At 42.1% G+C, this 20,224-nt stretch overlaps 1 protein-coding gene across 1 annotated transcript in view; it reads right to left on the bottom strand.

Moving 5' to 3' along the window:
* Positions 1-19,674, bottom strand: part of LOC126267681 (facilitated trehalose transporter Tret1-like) — a 104,260-nt gene extending 84,586 nt beyond the window's left edge. The window contains exon 1 of the mRNA XM_049972983.1: positions 19,581-19,674. The gene's annotated coding sequence lies outside the window, so the exon portion shown is untranslated. The remainder of the gene's footprint in view (positions 1-19,580) is intronic.
* Between the last annotated feature and the right edge of the window lie 550 nt (positions 19,675-20,224).

The raw sequence follows: 20,224 nt of genomic DNA, 5'->3' as shown, positions 1-20,224 counted from the left end.
ACTATTTAGAAACATTATTATCATAAACTTCGCGCAGTATTTAATATTTCATTCTGTATCGCATTTATGTTTTCTGTTATTTTGTGCATCGTATTAAGTATTTATAGTTACTTTTCACAAGTTTGCGTAATTTGTCTCGTGCATATATGAATAAAATGCGTCTAACAAAAAAATAAAGAACTAAGCAAAACTTTAACCGATTAAAAATAAAACAAAATAATGAAAATAAAAGTATCAAAAATTAAAAAACAAAAGAAATCGACCTGGGGACGTGTTACCTTGGTCAGGCTTGTGTGCTCTGAGGACACAGTAGGCTATACTGGACAGGGTCAACCGTACCAGGCCAGCAACTGTAGAGGAGCCATACTAATGATTCCCAAGTGAAGAACAACGTGCGAAAGACAATAAAAAATTCTATACCGGATCAGTCGTCACCTGATTCAACAAAAATCTGCATCGGTTGAAAACGACGGCGATCTACTGTCACAATTACGGTAGAATAAAAGTTGGGAAGCAGAACAAAAAATGTTCCAATCGTAGCTCAGAAAAGGCGAATACGTCCTGGGCAGAGTTAGTGAAGTAAAAGAAGGGACTTAGCTTTTCGATTTATCTGGCAGTTTCAAAAATATTTGAATCAAAACGTCTTGACATATTGACACTTTTTTACTTGTTAGTGGTAGAACCCATGTCCTGTAATCTAGTGCATCATGTCAAGTAACGTAATAAGAATCATGACATTTCGTATAACGTGTGACATGCCACCGTGTCACCCAACATGGCATGTTTCACATCGTACAGTATGACAGAACGTGTTATTAAAGTTTAGGGTGCATGCATCCCCAGTCTGGGACAATATCTAATACAGATGCACCTGCACTACCTACTGTAGAGGCATCGCATTCTCCAGAAGCACATTCATCTATGTATATTTTTACTTACGCCCGTCACCATACATCTGACACTGCTCGAGAAATGGTTCCTTCGGGGAAAAAATCGATCTCCCCCACACTGCAATCAAAAAATTGTCTTAGCGTCCCCTCCAGGAAAAACTCCACACCAAGAAATTTTATTCCCCCAGAAAAACGTTTTAGGGCTGTTACACGTATGCTCTTGAATCATATGATATTACATATTGTTTACTGAAGCTGACGAATCTTCTGTATTTTGGGCAAGGCTTCAGGGACTTTACCACGCAAATTGCAAGATGCAGGTATGCCAACACCTTGCAGCTAAGAAAGCTCACTGTGCTAGGCTAGGGAAATAGGGTAACTCGTAAAAAATAGAGAACTTGTCGAGATGTTTGTATTTAAATGTCCTTGAAATTTCCAGATATGTCGAAAAGCTAATTCCCTTCTTTTACGTCCCTAATCCTGACCAGGACACATTCGCCTTTTCTTGTGCTATGACAGGAGCATTTTGCATTTTGGTTTTATGTAAGCAGCATAAAAGATTACCAATAGGTTTCAGAAACTCATTTCAAACTCGAAGAAGAAAGAGACACACATCATCTAATAATACATACCAAAATGAAGCATTCAGAAACCGTAAAAAAAAAACTTCTCTCTTCATAGCAGAAGACCTGGGTATAGGATGGACTTTTTTAACACATAACAATGAAGCAAGTATATTTTATGAATTAAGGTCCACTGAATATCGATACTTCGGTTCTTAGATTTCCATTTCCGACAGAATCGGAAGTAAAACCTAAAAACAGGAATACAAAAGGCCGACGGACTTTTATCCTCACTATGTGCCACTCTAAACCGTTATGGACTGGTTAAAAAAATGAAACAGTGCTTCATTTCTTGCATCCGTATTACTACACTCCTCGGACGACGTGTACAATAATCATCTGCTGTCTAGAAACTCTGTCCTTACAGTTTCGTCGGCCTCGCACCCAGTCGTATTTATTAGAACAGCATTTAATCGCGCGTGCGGTGACAAAAGACGAACTTTTGTCAGGCGATTGGCGCGAAATTTTGGTGTGGAGGGGGGGGGGGGGGGGGGGGGGGTTCGGCTGTCGTATGGTCCCACTCGCTCGACACCCCGACAAGGAAAGTTAGTCGGTCGGTCGGTCGGTCAAAACACCAATATACTTCAAATTTGTCTGTCGGTAAGTGCTTGTGTGGGGCTCTTTTTAGGGACGAAGCCCGTACTGCTCACCGCTCACATACCAACTGCCACTCTGCTCAGAAAACCCTACCCCCTTCCCCCACGGTTGTTGGTTGAAGGAAAAACTCCATAGATTTTGTCTATCACATAAGGAAAACCCTAACAAACGACGATGACATATCAGTATTGGTCATCACGGAGAAAGGATTGCTGGCGCACACCAAAAATTAGACGTCGTCTACCAAATGGAAAGGTGGCCGACACAGCAAGCACCTTCCAAAATCGTCCTTTCAGAGGCACTGGGCGGCGTCTTCTGTAATGTAACATTATTGAAAATATTATTTTGATATTTAAATATTATATTGAAAATATTATATTATCTGTAATGTCAGATTATTGAAAATATTACTCAGCTGTCTAGCGACACTCCCTTTATGACGTCATTTTTCTGTGTCGATCACAAGGGTCATCTACTTCTCCAAAAGGAACCAAGGGGTATCACTTACCTGTTATTCAGACATATTGAACACTTATTCGATGAGTTACGGACTAACTCGTCGACCTCACTTTCCTTAAATTCGCTATTAAATGTTGGTTAAATTTACAGTGTTCAAAATTCCGTTCATTACCTGCTTTATAAATCTAGATTACAGATTACTAAGTGCTTAACGGAAGCCAATTACCACAGGTACTGCTTTGTAATTACCACAGTCCCTGTGCTTTCCTCCTACATTTTCATCTCTACCAATTTCTCTCTCCCTGTGATCATTTCCTTTCCTGAACTCTGATCTCTCCCTCACACGTGTCAATAGCATCAATTGATGCGACGCTAGGGTGCGTTTCAGAAACTAACTTCAGTCTTATCACTTGGAAATAACCTCATTTGCAGCTCTCTTAATTCGAAGCTGTACAATCTCTTTTATCCATATATATAAGATTAGTGACTAATAAAATTTGGAAGGTTCAAAAATGGCTCTGAGCACTATGGGACTTAACATCTGTGGTCATCAGTCCCCTAGAACTTAGAACTACTTAAACCTAACTAACCTAAGGACATCACAGACATCCATGCCCGAGGCAGGATTCGAAACTGCGACCGTAGCAGTCGCGCGGTTCCGGACTGAGCGCCTAGAGAAATGGAAGGAATCATATATAAAGAAGACCTGTAATCTTATTGAGAAAATATTAGGACTTGTGTCATTGACCGTGTTTTTTTGAAACTGTAATAATGACAGAATACTTTGAAGGCATCGAAATTTGTAATCCGCGAACTAAACGTTCGAGAAAACGAGTTTCTTACACCCAAACCTCCAGATGTCAGACACTCAGATCGGTACCAAACGCTGTTTGTCGATTGAAAATCAAGCAAAACACCGATTTAGTTCGTGCTGTGTCTGTCGTCCAGTAAAACTCCGAAAAATCATTTTACATGTCAGAAAAATGTTGTCCCATATAACAGATCCAAGCATAGAAAGAAAAGAAGAAAAAGAAACTGTTGTCAGTGAGTTTCGGACTCAGGACTTTTTGGTAAGACGATCGACGCTCTATAACTCACCTATCAGTGATCTTTAGAGCAATAGCTCACAGATACTCTATTTCTATACTTCGTAGTTCTGCTGTTACTTTCAATTTCCGTTTACGCATGTTCTACTGGACGAAAGCCCACAGTACGAACTAAATCGGTATTTTGGTTGATAGTCTAACGACACACAGCGTTTGATACCGATCTGAGTGTCTGACATCTGGAAGTCTGGGTGTTAACTATTTTGACCGTGCAATTTGTGCCGGCCAAATGCATCTCTGTATCATCGACATATGGCGACAGTCCCACAGGCAATCTAAAGCTCTAATAAGAAAAAGGTGACGGCCGCGGTGGCCAAGCGGATCGAGGCGCTGTATTCCGGAACCGCGCGACTGCTACGGTCACAGGTTCTAATCCTGCCTCGGGCATGGATGTGTGTGATGTCCTAGGTTTAAGTAGTTCTAAGTTCTAGCGGACTGATGACCTTAGATATTAAGTCCCACAGTGCTCAGAGCCATTTGAACCTTTCTTTTTTTTGAGGAAAGTGGATAAATATTTAATACAGTGATGATTAATGTTAACGAAATTACACAACTGGCCATTAAAATTGCTACACCACGAAGATGACGTTCTACAGACGTGAAATTTAACCGACAGGAAGAAGATGCTGTGATACGCAAATGATTAGCTTTTCAGAACATTCACACATTGTTGGCGCCGGCGGCGACACCTACAACGTGCTGACATGAGGAAAGCTTCCAACCGATTTCTTATACACAAACAGCGGTTTACCGGCGTTGCCTAGTGAAACGTTGTTGTGATGCCTCGTGTAAGGAGGAGAAATGCGTACCATCACGTTTCCGACTTTGACAAAGGTCGGATTTTAGACTATCGCGATTGCGGTTTATCGTATCGCGATATTGCTGCTCGCGTTGGTCGAGATCCAATGACTGTTAGCAGAATAAGGAATCGGTGGGTTCAGGAGGGTAATACGGAACGCCGTGCTGGATCCCAACGGCCTCGTACCACTAGCAGTCGAGATGACAGGTATCTTATCCGCATGGCTGTAACATCGTGCAGCCACGTCTCGAAGCCTGAGTCAACAGCTGGGGACGTTTGCAAGACAACAACCATCTGCACCAACAGTTCGACGACGTTTGCAGCACCCTGGACTATCAGCTCGGAGGCCCTGGCTGCGGTTACCCTTGACGCTGCATCACAGACAGGAGCGCCTGCGATGGTGTACTCAACAACGAACCTGGGTGCACGAATGGCAAAACGTTATTTTCTTGGGTGAATCCAGGTTCTGTTTACAGCATCATGATGGTCGCACCCGTGTTTGGTAACATCGCGGTGAACGGACATTGGAAGCGTGTATTCGTCATCGTCATACTGGCGTATTACCCGGCGTGATGGTATGGGGTACCATTGGTTACACGTCTCGGTCACCTCTTGTTCGCATTGACGGCACTTTGAACAGTAGACGTTACATTTCAAATGTATTACGATCGTGGCACTATCCTTTATTCGATCCCTGCGAAACCCTAAATTTCAGCAAGATAATGCACGACCGCATGTTGCAGATCCTGTACGGGCCTTTCTGGATACAGAAAATGTTCGACTGCTACTGTTGCCCATGCCAGCACATTCTCCAGATCTTTCACCAATTGAAAACGTCTCGTCAATGGTGGCCCAGCAACTGGCTCGTCACAATACACCAGTCCCTACCCTTGATGAACTGTGGTATCGTGTTGAAGCTGCATGGGTAGCTGTACCTGTACACGCCATCCAAGCTCTGTTTAACTCAATGCCCAGGCTTATCAAGGCCGTTATTACGGCCAGAGGTGATTGTTCTGGTTACTGATTTCTCAGAATCTATGCACCCAAATAGCGTGAAAATGTAATCCAGCTTCAGTTCTAGTACAATATATTTGTCCAATGAATACCTGTTTATCATCTGCATTTGTTCTTGGTGTAGCAATTTTAATGGCCAGTAGTGTAGTAGAACAACTGCCCGAATTAACTAAAATTTATTTTACGGTATCTACGTAAAATGTTATATATTACAAAATGGGTACCGCACTTGTAATGGAAAAGACGTCTAATCATAACTAGAGCTAAAACGGAAGTGTGTCTTCTTCGCAACAGCAAGGGAGTGTAAAGCAGTTATTCATTTATTTAAATGAAACATATCACAGAGATTAGTTAAAGTTTCTTAAAAGAAGCTCATCGCTGCTTTATCGATATGGGGGTGTTGCACTAACTCGCTCTGCTCGTCCACGAGACTCAGTAGATACCGGCGTACAGGTTGATGCCGCATTCTTTGATTTCCAGAGGGTGTCGCCTGAAGAATAAAATACAAGCGTATGGAACATGAGACCAGGTTTATTGCTGCATTGAAGAGTTCGTAGTAAACAGAACAAAGCATGTCGTTCGTAACGGAAAGCACACTTCACATGTAAAAATAATTTCGGGCGCACTCAAGGAAATCTTCACAATATACGCAAATGATTTAGTGGATAACGTCTGAAGTTCATCGAGACTGCTCCATGCCGGCGTTGTCCTGTAGGCTTACAGAGAAGGCACAACGCTAAAAAAACTGTAGCGTAATGCAGTAAGTCCTGCAAAGGGCCGACACATGGTGCAATTGACCCTCAACATAAACAAATGTGTTGAACTGGTTACAAATAGGCAGAAAAATCCATTATCATATGATTACACTATTGCAAAACGATCCTTGGAAGCAGACACAGCCACGACCACATAAAACTCACCGCAGAGAATGCAGATGCCAGTTGAGATTCACTGGAGGAATCCTCAGGAACTGTAGTCCACCCACGAGGAATGTAGCCTACAAATAGCCTCGTTCGATCAATACTTGAATATTGCTCGTCAGTGTGGGATCTGTACCAGATAGGAGTGATGAAACTAATAAGAGCAGCGTGTTTCGTTACATGTTCATTCAGTAAGTGCGCAAGCGTCACGGAGATGCTTAGCCAACTCCACTGGCAGACGCTGCAGAAGAGCCTTTCTGCATCACGATGTGGTCTACTGTAAAAATTCCGATGGCATACGTGTCTAGAAGTGGCAACCAATGTACTGCTTCCTTATCTCTCACGAAAGCATTATGAAGGTAAAATTAGAGAAATTCTAACTCCCACGAAGATTTACCAACAATTGTTCTTCTTGCAGACCTTTCCCTATTGGAACAGGAAAGTTGGGAAATGATGGTTTTTCTGTCATCTCGTTGTCACTGTATGTTTGTACCACGGGAAGCGAGGAGAGGACGTTGTTTGGCGGCCGGTATTCTCTTTCTATAAAACAATTGCTCGGGTCTATTAACAGGGTTCTTTCTTCATAAGAAAAAGAAGTTACTTAACTCAAGATAGTACAGGTGTTATGGTACAGGCTCTTCCGTAATGCTCCACGTTATGTACACTACCACGGACGCTAGGTATCGACTGACAATGAGCTGGAAGCTGAGCTAAGTATGACTGCGACTTCCACTGTGCTGCGACTGGTGACTCGACTCGTTGACTCACTGGATGACTGACTGGCCTTTCGGTCTACGGCCGCGAACCAATTAAGGACGGCTGAGAGGGCGTTGTTGGAACGTTTCTTGTGAGTCTCTTTCCTGATAGGCTCGCTTACTCAGGTGCTTACTATCGATCTTCTCGCAACCTGTTTGCCGCCTGCTGTGCTTGGCGACATCTTATACCAGCACAACAGTGGTACACAAGGTGCCATTTGCCACACACCGCAGGGCGGCTTGTGCATTGTAGATGTAGATATAATTTAACTGAAGTTAATGGCCTTCTGAAAGCTTCTAAAAATACTAAAACATGGAAACTATGTTTTCTATAAATATTTCATTTATTTTTATAATTGTGTGACTAGTTATACATTTTATTCTTACAAGTAATAAAATTTCTACAAAACCTGCTTTTGTCTAAATCCTAAATTAATATCGCAATAAATTTTTAAATACTAGCTAGTCAATCTAACTTCAGTATCAAATGGGGGCACCAAGGTAGTTCATTTTTTATAATCTTTTTGATTTTGATTTGTCTACATGTTTGTAGTCAGGAAATCCAATATTTAGTTTGGCTGCCGATTTGTTCTGGGAAACACTCTTTGCCATAACAAGTAACCTAAGTACCTTGGGGTCACCCTTGACAGCACCCTTTCCTGTAAAAATGTCTTGAAAATACCGCTGCCAAGATTAGAAACTCGTAAGGATATTTTTCAAAACTTGTGTGGTATGACATGGGGAGCTGCATCAACACATTTCGCCTGTCATCCATTGCGCTGGTCTTCTCAGCAGCCCAGAAATGTGCCTCTCTATGGGTAAAAAGCTGCTACACCAACTTTATCGATGTCCAGTTGAACCACACTATGCGGTTAATGTCTGGAACAGTCTCACCAACATCATTTGTTGGCTTCCTCTGCTGAGCAACATATGTGCACCCACAATACATAGAAGTAAGGCCTTGGCTAAGGAATATCGCAGGCTACAGGAGAACCTGGAATTACTCATACAGCAAGACATACCAAGTTTACGACGAAATTGACTCCGTTCAAGAGACCCATCGTTATAGCAAGCAGACAGGTAGATGCTACTAATGTCAAGAAGAGAGATCTGTGAAATCAGAACTGTCAACTTATTGAAAATCTTGGTGAGCATCATTGGTGCCGAAAGTCCTCGACTTGCCCCATAGGGTGATGGGGTTTCGGGTTCCGCTGGATACGCCAGGAGTCCACTACACCCAGCAGGCGGCTACACGGGTATCAGGGATTGTGTGGCGTGGACTGGGCGATTTTTTAGGTTAGATGGTCTCGGGCAAGTACAGAAAGGGCAATAGCCTCAAACGGTGCGGGGCAAAGTCAGGACATGCGGGGACCAAGCAGCAATGGGTACTGTAATTGTAAACTGTCGAAGCTGCGTTGGTAATGTACCGGAACTTCAAGCGCTGATAAAAAGCACCGAAGCTGAAATCGTTATAGGTACAGAAAGCTGGCTGAAGCCAGAGATAAATTCTGCCGAATTTTTTACAAAGGCGCAGACGGTGTTTAGAAAGTACAGACTGCATGCAACCGGTGGTGGCGTGTTTGTCGCTGTTAGTAGTAATTTATCATGTAGTGAAACAGAAGTGGATAGTTCCTGTGAATTATTATGGGTCGAGGTTATACTAAACAACCGAGCTAGGTTAATAATTGGCTCCTTTTATCGACCTCACGGCTCAGCAGCATTAATGGCAGAATAACTCAGAGAAAATCTGGAATACATTTCACATAAATTTCCTCAGCATGTTATAGTCTTACAAGGGAACCTCCCCATCGCACCCCCCTCAGATTTAGTTATATTGGCATAGTGGGCAGGCCTTGAAAAACTGAACACAGATCAATGGGGGAGACAGGAAGAAGTTGTGTGGAACTATGAAAAAAATAAGCAAAATATACAAACTGAGTAGTCCATGTGCCAGATACGCAATATCAAGGATAGTGTGAGATAAGGAGCGCAGTGGTCCCGTGGTTAGTGTGAGCAGTTGCGGACTGAGAGGTCCTTGGTTCAAGTCTTCTGTCGAATGAAAAGTTTACTTTTTTTATTTTCGCAAAGTTATGATCTATCCGTTCGTTCATTGACGTCTCTGTTCACTGTAATAAGTTTAGTGTCTGTGTTTTTCGACCGCACCGCAAAACCGTGCGATTAGCAGACGAAATGAAATGCCTCTCCAATGGGAACCGAAAACATTTGATCCCAGTCATCGGTCAACCGATTCCTCCACAGGCAAACACGTCTGATATATTCTGTACGACACTGGTGACGGCATGTGCGTCACATGACAGGAATATGTTGTCGACCCACCTAACTTGCACCCTTGGCGAATGGGTAAAAAGATTCTTCTACCTTGCCCGATTTAGGTTTTCTTGTGGATGTGATAATCACTCCCAAACAAGTCATGAAAACATAAGAGTATGTCAGATAAAAAAAATGAAGTTTTTCAGGCGAGGGAGACTTGAACCAGAGACCCCCAGTTCCGCAGCTACTCACGCTAACCACGGGACCACGGCACTCCAGAGCGCATAGTGTCATTGATGTTGTCTGTCTTTCACATGGACTACTCAGTTTGCATATTTTGCTTATTTTTTTATAGTTCCACACAACTTCTTCCTGTTCTCTCGATTGATCTGTGTTCAGTTTTTCAAGGCCTATCCATTGTGCCAACTTATAACTAAATCTGAGGAGGGTGCGATGGGAAGGTTCCCTTGTTAGATGGAGATTTCAATTTACTAGATATAGACTGGGACACTCAGATGTTTCGGACGGGTGGTAGGGACAGAGCATCGAGTGACAGTATACTGACTGCACTATCCGAAAATTACCTCGAGCATTTAAACAGAGAACCGACTCGTGGAGATAACATCTTGGACCAACTGATAACAAACAGACCCGAACTTTTCGACTCTGTAAGCGTAGAACAGGGAATCAGTGATCATAAGGCCGTTGCAGAATCCTTGAATATGGAAGTAAATAGGAATATAAAAAGAGGGAGGAAGGTTTATCTGTTTAGCTAGAGTATTAGGAGGCAGATTTCAGACTATCTAACAGATCAAAACGAAAATTTCTGTTCCGACATTGACAATGATGAGTGTTTATGGAAAAAGTTCAAGGCAATCGTAAAATGCGTTTTAGAGAGGTACGTGCCGAGTAAAACTGTGAGGGAAGGGAAAAACCACCGTGGTTCAACAACAACGTTAGGAAACTACTGCGAATGCAAAGAGAGCTTCACTGCAAGTTTAAACGCAGCCAAAACCTCTCAGACAAGCAGAAGCTAAACTATGTCAAAGTTAGCGTAAGGAGGGCTATGCGTGAAGCGTTCAGTGAAGTCAAAAGTGAAATTATATGTACCGATTTGAGTGAAAATCCTAGGAAGTTCTGGTCTTACGTTAAATCAGTAAGTGGATCGAAACAGCATATCCAGATACTCTGGGATGATGATGGCATTGAAACAGAGGATGACACGCGCAAAGCTGAAATACTAAGCACCTTTTTCCAAAGCTGTTTCACAGAGGAAGACCGCACTGCAGTTCCTTCTCTAAATCCTCGCACGAACGAAAAAATGGCTAACATCGAAATAAGTGTCCAAGGAGTAGAAAAGCAACTGAAATCACTCAACAGATGAAAGTCCACTGGACCTGACGGGATACCTATTCGACTCTACACAGAGTACGCGAAAGAACTTGCCCCCTTCTAACAGCCGTGTAACGCAAGTCTCTAGAGGAACGAAAGGTTCCAAATGATTGGAATAGAGCACAGGTAGTCCCAGCTTTCAAAAAGGGTCGTCGAGCACATGCGCAAAACTATAGGCCTATATCTCTGACATCGATCTGTTGTAGAATTTTAGAACATGTTTTTTGCTCGCGTATCATGTCATTTCTGGAAACCCAGAATCTACTCTGCAGAAATCAACATGGATTCCGCAAACAGCGATCGTGTGAGACCCAACTCGCTTTATTTGTTCATGAGACAGGCTACAGGCTCCCAGGTAGATGACATTTTCCTTGACTTCCCGAAGGCGTGCGATACAGTTCCGCAGTGTTGCCTGATAAACAAAGTAAGAGCCTACAGAATATCAGACCAGCTGTGTGGCTGGATTGAAGAGCTTTTAACAAACAGAACACAGAATGTTGTTCTCAATGGAGAGAGGTCTACAGAAGTTAAAGTAACCTCTGGCGTGCCACAGGGGAGTGTTATGGGACCATTGCTTTTCACAATATACACTCCTGGAAATGGAAAAAAGAACACATTGACACCGGTGTGTCAGACCCACCATACTTGCTCCGGACACTGCGAGAGAGCTGTACAAGCAATGATCACACGCACGGCACAGCGGACACACCAGGAACCGCGGTGTTGGCCGTCGAATGGCGCTAGCTGCGCAGCATTTGTGCACCGCCGCCGTCAGTGTCAGCCAGTTTGCCGTGGCATACGGAGATCCATCGCAGTCTTTAACACTGGTAGCATGCCGCGACAGCGTGGACGTGAACCGTATGTGCAGTTGACAGACTTTGAGCGAGGGCGTATAGTGGGCATGCGGGAGGCCGGGTGGACATACCGCCGAATTGCTCAACACGTGGGGCTTGAGGTCTCCACAGTACATCGATGTTGTCGCCAGTGGTCGGCGGAAGGTGCACGTGCCCGTCGACCTGGGACCGGACCGCAGCGACGCACGGATGCACGCCAAGACCATAGGATCCGACGCAGTGCCGTAGGGGACCGCACCGCCACTTCCCAGCAAATTAGGGACACTGTTGCTCCTGGGGTATCGGCGAGTACCATTCGCAACCGTCTCCATGAAGCTGGGCTACGGTCCCGCACACCGTTAGGCCGTCTTCCGCTCACGTCCCAACATCGTGCAGCCCGCCTCCAGTGGTGTCGCGACAGGCGTGAATGGAGGGACGAATGGAGACGTGTCGTCTTCAGCGATGAGAGTCGCTTCTGCCTTGCTGCCAATGATGGTCGAATGCGTGTTTGGCGCCGTGCAGGTGAGCGCCACAATCAGGACTGCATACAACCAAGGCACACAGGGCCAACACCCGGCATCATGGTGTGGGGAGCGATCTCCTACACTGGCCGTACACCTCTGGTGATCGTCGAGGGGACACTGAATAGTGCACGGTACATCCAAACCGTCATCGAACCCATCGTTCTACCATTCCTAGACCGGCAAGGGAACTTGCTGTTCCAACAGGACAATGCACGTCCACATGTATCCCGTGCCACCCAACGTGCTCTAGAAGGTGTAAGTCAACTACCCTGGCCAGCAAGATCTCCGGATCTGTCCCCCATTGAGCATGTTTGGGACTGGATGAAGCGTCATCTCACGCGGTCTGCACGTCCAGCACGAACGCTGGTCCAACTGAGGCGCCAGGTGGAAATGGCATGGCAAGCCGTTCCACAGGACTACATCCAGCATCTCTACGATCGTCTCCATGGGAGAATAGCAGCCTGCATTGCTGCGAAAGGTGGATATACACTGTACTAGTGCCGACATTGTGCATGCTCTGTTGCCTGTGTCTATGTGCCTGTGGTTCTGACAGTGTGATCATGTGATGTATCTGACCCCAGGAATGTGTCAATAAAGTTTCCCCTTCCTGGGACTATGAATTCACGGTGTTCTTATTTCAATTTCCAGGAGTGTATATAAATGACCTAGTAGATAGTGTCGGAAGTTCCATGCGGCTTTTCGCGGATGATGCTGTAGTATACAGAGAAGTTACAGCATTAGAAAACTGCAGCGAAATGCAGGAAGATCTGCAGCGGATAGGCACTTCGTGCAGGGAGTGTCAACTGACCCGTAACATAGACAAATGTAATGTATTGCGAATACATAGAAAGAAGGATCCTTTATTGTATTATTATATGATAGCGTAACAAACACTGGTAGCAATTACTTCTGTAAAATATCTGGGAGTAAGCGTACGGAACGATTTTAAATGGAATGATCATATAAAATTAATTGTTGGTAAGGCGGGTGCCAGGTTGAGGTTCATTGGGAACGTCCTTAGAAAATGTAGTCCATCAACAAAGAAGGTGGCTTACAAAACACTCGTTCGACCTATACTTGAGTATTGCTCATCAGTGACGGAACCGTTCCAGACCTGCTTGATGGAGGAGATAGAGAAGATCCAAAGAAGAGCGGCGCGTTTCGTCACAGGGTTATTTGGTAAGCGTGATAGCGTTACGGAGATGTTTATGGTAACATCCACGTAACATCCACGTGATAAATTTTTGGCTACAGTGCGACGAGAGGAAATAATGCCTCTAACAGTTATAAACATTATATATTCGATGTATGAAAAAACAATGAAAACGATGATAAATATTAATTATTTATATAATATTCTATGATGTAATTCGACATATCGATGTGTATCATAAAAAGCAATGATAATTGTAAATTCCTTTTGTGATTTGCGTTTGTCTTCCTTTGTTTTTACCTTTTGTTGGATGGCTTTTGTAGGTTGCGGACGCTTATCAAACTGAGGTCTGTTAAGAAAGCGTAGTTATTTGTTAATTATTACTTGAGAATAGAGTTCATTATTATTATAAATATGAGTGAATAATTATTTGCAACTTTAATTCCTCTCTCAGTAAGCATTATCTGTGTTAATTATTTCTTTCCGCTGCAAGGAGCGCAGCCATTGATGATAGCGATTTGTATCGCGTTTTTGTCTGTGTTTTCCTTAGCAAAAAATTAATTGTTTGCTTGATGAAGTCTAAATAGTGCACAGTACGAAAGTATAGTTTAATAAGCATTTCAAATACTTATCTTATTTGCTCTAACAATAGAAAGTCTCTATCAGTTGTCTGCCGCCATCTTAACAATTATCTCAGGGGAAAATTCAAATTACGCAACTCTGCAGACATAAATGCCGAACGTAAAACAATTTGTAAAAATAAATGTGCACCGGTGCTCCCGAACTCATTTTAATGAAAATGATTCGAATCGGATTGGTTCTTTAAAAACAGTGCTCATAGCACGATCCTTATAACAAACTTTGCTAGCTGAAGTATGGAGCGGAAATTAATTACGCACGAGTTGCGAAGAATATTGTTTCAGGTAACATACGTCAGTATTGTACGCGGCTGATATTCAGTGGTCTTAATGATCATTTTACTGAAGATAGCTGTTTCCATCATAATCCATAGTTGTATAGCATCTGTTGTATGAACTGTGATTTAGTGACACTTACACAACTTACAGACAATACTTTAACACGACGTTAACTTGGAGTTCTTTAGCAACTTGACCAAATATTTAGCTGGGAGAAAAATTTATTTAGTAATTACTCAATGTAATAAAATAAGACTATCATTTTCATTTACAAATTAGTTAAATACCAAACCACTGAATAACACAGCAAACGCCACATTTAGCAAACTCAAGTGGCAGACTCTGCAAGAGGCGCGCTCTGCATCGCGGTGTAGCTTGCTGTCCAGGTTTCGAGAGGGTACATTTCTGGATGAGGTATCGAATATATTGCTTCCCCCTACTTATACCTCCCGAGGAGTTCAGGAATGTAAAATCAGAGAGATTCGAGCGCGCACGGAGGCTTTCCGGCAGTCGTTCTTCCCGCGAACCATACGCGACTGGAACAGGAAAGGGAGTTAATGACAGTGGCACGTAAAGTGCCCTCCGCCACACACCTTTGGGTGGCTTGCGGAGTATAAATGTAGATATAGATGTAGAAGTATAATTGTGATACTGCAGGCACCAAAGGCGACGGGACACTATGGATCAAAGTGAACAGAGCTCACACTAGGCATGGTCTATATACAGGCTCACTTTACAGATGGTGAGCTACAGAGTCTCCAATTTGTGAAAGTGGAGTCCGAACCAGACAATCAAACACATTAGAGATGAATGCGTCTTGCGTCCTTATCAGGGTAGTTGTAGCAACTTCATGAAAGCTGACTATACAGCTCTTATATGGATTAGGAACTTAGAGATTCACATTTAGTTAGTTTTATATGTAGTTTTGCCTTTCTGTATTCCTGTTACATACATATACTATATACCTGTATTTTTACACTATATGTGAGCCACATTAATAAATAAATTAAAAAAAAAACAAGGTAGATATCAGAGCGTGACTACAGAAAAGGTAGGTCTTTCTCTGGTCAAATAATCGTAAATTAAAGGTGGTAGTAGTAGTAGTAGTAATAGTACCTCCAGGAATTGTTCGGCAGTACCTGCAGATGTTTCATCTAATGATAAACATCACATCGGTTCTGGATCAAGCGTATGTGCTGATCAAAGAATAATAATACGTTCTCTTCAAAGCACACCTGGAATTTAGTTTGAATAAAAATTTGTTACACTATTGCTTCGTGCGTTTATGTTGTGCTCAAATGGTTCAAATGGCTCTACGCACTATGGGACTTAACTTCTGAGATCATCAGTCCCCTAGACTTACAACTACTTAAACCTAACTAACCTAAAGACATCGTACACATCCATGCTGGAGGCAGGATTCGAAACTGAGACCGTTGCAGCAGCGCCGTTCCAGACTGAATTTCCTAGAACCGCTCGACCACAACGGCCGGCTTATATTGTGTCCGAAGAGCGCTATGACGCTCGGATGCGCAGACAGAGACAGCGGGAAAATCGCAATATATTAATCACAAAACGCATGTTTTTGTAAACCGATTGTGTAATGAAATATTTCGTACTTAAACTGGCAACGATAATTTATTGTCTGCGAGATTAATGTAGAGTAGTTGTTACCACAACTAAGTTGCATCTAATCTCCATCACGTTGAGCGCGGCACCTGATTGGCACTAATATTAATCGTTTATAATGGCAGTTAGAAGAGTCGAGGGGCATGAAAGGGAAGCAGTGGTTGGGAAGGGAGTGAGACAAGGTTGTAGCCTCTCCCCGATGTTATTCAATGTGTATATTGAGCAAGCAGTGAAGGAAACAAAAGAAAAATTCGGAGTAGGTATTAAAATCCATGGAGAAGAAATAAAAACTTTGAGGTTCGCCGATGACATTGTAATTCTGAGAGCGCAAAGGACTTGGAAGAGCAGCTGAACGGAATGGACAGTGTCTTGAAAGGGGGATATAAGATGAACATCAACAAAAGCAAAACGAGGATAATGGAATGTAGTCGAATTACATAGGGTGATGCTGCGGGAATTAGATTAGGAAATGAGACGCTTAAAGTAGTAAATGAATTTTGCTATTTGGGGAGCAAAATAACTGATGATGGTCGAAGTAGAGAGGATATAAAATGTAGACTGGCAATGGCAAGGAAAGCGTTTCTGAAGAAGAAAAATTTGTTAACATCGAGTATAGATTTAAGTGTCAGGAAGTCGTTTCTGAAAGTATTTGTATGGAGTGTACCATGTATGGAAGTGAAACATGGACGATAACTAGTTTGGACAAGAAGAGAATAGAAGCTTTCGAAATGTGATGCTACAGAAGAATGCTGAAGATTGGATGAGTAGAGCACGTAACTAATGAGGAGGTATTGAATAGGATTGGGGAGAAGAGAAGTTTGTGGCACACCTTGACTAGAAGAAGGGATCGGTTGGTAGGACATGTTCTGAGGCCTCAAGGGATCACCAATGTAGTATTGGAGGGTAGCGTGGAGGGTAAAAATCGTAGAGGGAGACCAAGAGATGAATACACTAAGCAGATTCAGAAGGATGTGGGTTGCAGTAGGTACTGGGAGATGAAGCTTGCACAGGATAGAGTAGCATGGAGGTCTGCATCAAACCAGTCTCAGGACTGAAGACCACAACAACAACAACAACAATGAGAACCACCTCAGCTGTATTGTCAAACATTTATTGTGCTACCACCGGTTTCGTTCTTAGAACATCTTCGTGTTGCCTGCAGTTAAACGAAACAAGAAAATTTGGCTGAAATAAAGCATCTTGACGACTAAGCTAAGCAACTCAAACATCCAACGATCTTGTACTAAATCCTCACCGACGTAAATGGTCTGATTATTGTATATAATGTTAAACGCCAAATGCGGAGACAATGATCACAAACATTCTACCGATCGTCTGCCGGAAAAATGACTCGTGCACACTAGATCGCGCAGATAAGATCGCTCCAGGAGGTGGGTAAACACAGTACTTGTCCACTGTCGAGAGCGATAATGGACTGTGCGATTATAATCGCTATGAGCAAAGACGGAACCCTATGTAGAGAAATGACATTTAAGTGTAAACAACAACTTCACATTTATTCAAAACAATTCCAAAAATAGATAACAGAATATATGCACTTGTAAAAATGCATGACACAATGCAGTCTTATAAAGTTATTTATTTACGACCGGTTACGTTCATTGGACATCCGCACGGTAGAAAAATTTTACAATGGTGTCACATGTCATATATCTCACCATATTTGAAGGTTAACATGGTAATAATCAAACTGTGAAAGTTTTTAATATAAGTTTCCAGTACCAAAGCAATGATTCGATCGACAGCAAACAAGATACTCATGGCAATTTTTTTTCTACCATTATGATGGTCAGTGACCGAAACTTGTAGCAAATAAAGAATTTTATAAGACACCATAGTGTGGTGTATTTTTGCAAGTTAACAAAATAACCGTGCACAATAGCAAGGGAGCTGATGACAGAGCTTATAAAAAACTGTATCGTCAATCGACAAGTATGACAGTACATGAATTATTATAATTTACAGGACACGGTAATTACGATCTCATGGGATATTCATAAAACACGAATATGGTATTTGCAAAATATACATTGTCACTGAACACGTTAAAGAGCTAAACTGTTGGGTTTCGTCGTACGTTGTTAATAAAATTACATTCAACCTACAATTATTTACAATAGAAGAGAGACAAATGCAAAGGGATACACAAAGCTGTATCGTTACTGCCTTCGAACAGGATGTCGATGAGACTATTAACTTTCTGGGCTTAAAAATACATAATAGTGACGGTATGCATGGCTTCAGCATTTACATGAATGTGGCCACTACAGACAGTATCATTCATGCCGTCTCGTGCTGTCAGTGCATTCATAAATGTACGTACTGCAGAACCAAGATATAGAGAATTCTTCGACTTCCTTTATCGGATCACGTTGTACGTGAAGAATTAAAGTCCCGAAAGTTCGTAGATACGGAATCGATATGAGTCAACGATAGTCGCAAAATGTACAATAGAAAAGTGAGCTGTTTCGTTTACAAGGATTACAGAGAAGTTACTTTGAAGCATATTCCACCTCACAAAAGCAAAAAGGAACGTTGCAGACCTGTGCATGGGCGAAGTATCTGAGAAAACAGCATATATCTATCGTAAAATAAGGTTAATATTGATTTAACTTCTAATAATACATTAAATTCACGCTTTTTCCACAAATAAGACGTTGTCATTTCATCATTCTGCCAGGTGTAAGCTAAAATATAGTGATTGCCAAAGATGTTACATTGGCCAGACGGGACAAAAATTCGGCACAAGATGCAGGGAACATGTCAGTTTAAGTGAGAATAATACCCCGTCTTTTCGTGTGCACTTATGCGAGAATGATCATATTGTCAGTAGTATATAAGGTAACCTTACTGTTCTCCACAAAGCTGAAAAAGGTACATATATGAATATATTGGAAGAGCTAAAAGTATACACACTTTTAAAGAGGCAACCACAAGTGTGCTAATGTATGCAGGAAGTAATTTGACAACTTGAAAGGGATCCTTAATGAATTTTAATGTGCATGTCTTCCCTTTTTCATATATGACTTTTAGGTTTTTGCACTTTCTTCTGTGCGTTAAGATCGCGTTAGAAGACGTTGTTTTAAGGGTAGTATATCTGCATTGTCTGATGACACAAATCATGTAATATATTTGTGGATTCTTATTTGCGATTTTGCTTGATATATTTGCTTGTTTTATAAGTCTACCTCCAATTCATCACTCATCGGTGTATGTTATTCTACTAAAAGTGCCGTTTAACTTATTTATGAAGTTTCTTTTTCAGCACAGTTTGTTTCCCTGATCGGAACCAACGAGATATAAAACTCGCCTGCTTTATAATGTTTAATTATAATTTTATTTCTTTACATAATGATATGTTAAAATTGTCACTTTTGTATGTCAGTTTCCTTTACACTTTTACATCTGAGTCATGACTGTCTCATATGACTGCTTCGTACATAGCGATGCGAGCACAAGAGTATTTGTACATTTCTGAATTGTTAAGTTTTTCTAACACGAGTCTTTTCAAAGTGTGGCTTTTCGAGCGGGAGTCATTGAACTCATTTCACCTGAAGTGCCATTTTTTAATTCTGATATGTTGTAAACAGGTCTTATAGTGTTATCTACTCTATAATGGCGTCCTCTCTAATGCACACACTGATAAAACAAGTTGTATGATAATCAGTGAAACTTACAGCAGGTATGTACACAGCTGAACGGGTGTTGCAGGAGAATTAAACGGACATGTCTTGACTAAACGAAGCGCTGAGGGGTGCTTCGCACAGTGGATGCTTGGTACAGACTGACAGCTGGTTTCGGAGCCCCCACCACACGAAACTGAGACTTATCAGGAAGCTAACTAGGAGTGATAATTCATACATTCTTCTGGATGAACTTTGGTTTATTGACACTGGTGCGGTCCTCTCACAGTCAACTGGAATGGCAATGCGATGATAAACGATTTTTAGTGACAACAGCAAGAAACACGTTAGACTGAAGAAGTCGTTTTCACAACTACGGAGTTTGCCCTCATGATTGGTGGAACTATTAGACCCACAAACGAGAGGAATCGGTTAGCTTTCCCATGTCTTATCTTCATAATACGCACATTACCCTTGTCTATAAGTTTGCACTTAAGGGTCAGTTTCGTGGAGGACCATGTGCTGCTCAGTAAACCTATCAATACTAAGTGACATTCAGTTAGTACTTAATTTCATAAGTAAACTTGTTGTGTAGAGCATATTCATTAATGTGCTTTTATAACACTTTGTAAATATAGAAGACTTTGTAAACTGTCATTGTTTTGATGCATCTATTGATCACATTGCGTACGCTAAGA

Source organism: Schistocerca gregaria, chromosome 4, assembly GCF_023897955.1.
Source record: "Schistocerca gregaria isolate iqSchGreg1 chromosome 4, iqSchGreg1.2, whole genome shotgun sequence".
Taxonomy (NCBI): domain Eukaryota; kingdom Metazoa; phylum Arthropoda; class Insecta; order Orthoptera; family Acrididae; genus Schistocerca; species Schistocerca gregaria.
Note: the sequence above shows the minus strand (reverse complement) of the source record. Positions and strands in the feature narration are given on the sequence as shown.